Below are 2,500 nucleotides of genomic sequence, written 5' to 3'. Positions count from 1 at the left end.
CCGCCCCCACCAGCCGGCTGTAGCGCGTGCGCCCACGCACCGCGCGGCCAGCACGCCGGAAGGCCCCCCCTCACCGGCCGGGGACGGTCCCACCCAGCCACCGCCGCGTATCGCTTCACACCCACATGCCATTCACGTTCGTGGGCATGGTGGGTATCGCTGAAACAACCGGTTGGTAGCTCAACCGATCGTCGCCATCACTGATTCACCTCTAGCGAGAACAACCGCACCACAACGGTTTACCAGTTCTTCATTTGCGTAACGTCACCAGCAAACGTAGACGTCCATCGCCATTTGCAAATTCAACGATTGTTGCATGCCTGTGTCAGGTGTCACGACACACTATGTCTGCCCACATACACGCAACAACATGTGCACGCTTCGCGAACACGTGGAAGGTGGCCCCCGTACGTATGCGATGTCCATTGCGCGAACGACTGTCAACCGGCCTCTGTCGCATGTCGCAGATGTGGAACGCAGTGCACCATGCTATCACGGTGTGTGAGAAGAGACGACTACGTCTGACAACACGCGCCACTACATCAACAGACGGCTCATGCTGATCGCCATCCACGGCATACCATACTGCAATCCAGCTCTTATAGGGAGACGACACGTAGCTGAGTGCACAATATTTGGACCGTATGGTTCGCCGTTGTTGGCGCAGTCGTGGTACGGTCACACATGTACCACGATGTATCATTCAGTACATGAGGACCAATGTGCGGTACAGTGTGTGATTTGGACGTACAACATCAGCGGACAGTTGCCACAAGCCGTACCACAACGTAGGCTGTGCTTCGCCATGCGAATGCCAATGAACAACTGCGAAGGGCATTGAGCATGTACGTCCTGCCGCCATCCGCATTACAGTGTATAGCTGCAAGGTGTTTAACATGAAGCGATACTCTGGGGACCGGGCAGTGCGAGTAGCAAACTATATTGCGGGGGTTGCAGTTAGGCAACACTACACTAATTTAACGCGTCGTATGACAATTACAGAGCAGGTTAAGGCCCAACGTGTGTTGGGTTAAGGCCCAACGTGTGTTGGGTTAAGGCCCAACGTGTGTTGGGTTAAGGCCCAACGTGTGTTGGGTTAAGGCCCAACGTGTGTTGGGTTAAGGCCCAACGTGTGTTGGGTTAAGGCCCAACGTGTGTTGGGTTAAGGCCCAACGTGTGTTGGGTTAAGGCCCAACGTGTGTTGGGTTAAGGCCCAACGTGTGTTGGGTTAAGGCCCAACGTGTGTTGGGTTAAGGCCCAACGTGTGTTGGGTTAAGGCCCAACGTGTGTTGGGTTAAGGCCCAACGTGTGTTGGGTTAAGGCCCAACGTGTGTTGGGTTAAGGCCCAACGTGTGTTGGGTTAAGGCCCAACGTGTGTTGGGTTAAGGCCCAACGTGTGTTGGGTTAAGGCCCAACGTGTGTTGGGTTAAGGCCCAACGTGTGTTGGGTTAAGGCCCAACGTGTGTTGGGTTAAGGCGCAACATAGGTTAGGTTAAGGCGCAACATAGGTTAGGTTAAGGCGCAACATAGGTTAGGTTAAGGCGCAACATAGGTTAGGTTAAGGCGCAACATAGGTTAGGTTAAGGCGCAACATAGGTTAGGTTAAGGCGCAACATAGGTTAGGTTACGGCGCAACATAGGTTAGGTTAAGGCGCAACATAGGTTAGGTTAAGGCGCAACATAGGTTAGGTTACGGCGCAACATAGGTTAGGTTAAGGCGCAACATAGGTTAGGTTAAGGCGCAACATAGGTTAGGTTAAGGCGCAACATAGGTTAGGTTAAGGCGCAACATAGGTTAGGTTAAGGCGCAACATAGGTTAGGTTAAGGCGCAACATAGGTTAGGTTAAGGCGCAACATAGGTTAGGTTAAGGCGCAACATAGGTTAGGTTACGGCGCAACATAGGTTAGGTTAAGGCGCAACATAGGTTAGGTTAAGGCGCAACATAGGTTAGGTTAAGGCGCAACATAGGTTAGGTTATGGCGCAACATAGGTTAGGTTACGGCGCAACATAGGTTAGGTTACGGCGCAACATAGGTTAGGTTAAGGCGCAACATAGGTTAGGTTAAGGCGCAACATAGGTTAGGTTAAGGCGCAACATAGGTTAGGTTAAGGCGCAACATAGGTTAGGTTAAGGCGCAACATAGGTTAGGTTAAGGCGCAACATAGGTTAGGTTAAGGCGCAACATAGGTTAGGTTAAGGCGCAACATGGGTTAGGTTAAGGCGCAACATGGGTTAGGTTAAGGCGCAACATGGGTTAGGTTAAGGCGCAACATGGGTTAGGTTAAGGCGCAACATGGGTTAGGTTAAGGCGCAACATGGGTTAGGTTAAGGCGCAACATGGGTTAGGTTAAGGCGCAACATGGGTTAGGTTAAGGCGCAACATGGGTTAGGTTAAGGCGCAACATGGGTTAGGTTAAGGCGCAACATGGGTTAGGTTAAGGCGCAACATGGGTTAGGTTAAGGCGCAACATGGGTTAGGTTAAGGTACAATATGGGT

The sequence above is a fragment of the Schistocerca americana genome, unplaced genomic scaffold, assembly GCF_021461395.2.
Source record: "Schistocerca americana isolate TAMUIC-IGC-003095 unplaced genomic scaffold, iqSchAmer2.1 HiC_scaffold_1631, whole genome shotgun sequence".
NCBI lineage: Eukaryota > Metazoa > Arthropoda > Insecta > Orthoptera > Acrididae > Schistocerca > Schistocerca americana.
Note: the sequence above shows the minus strand (reverse complement) of the source record.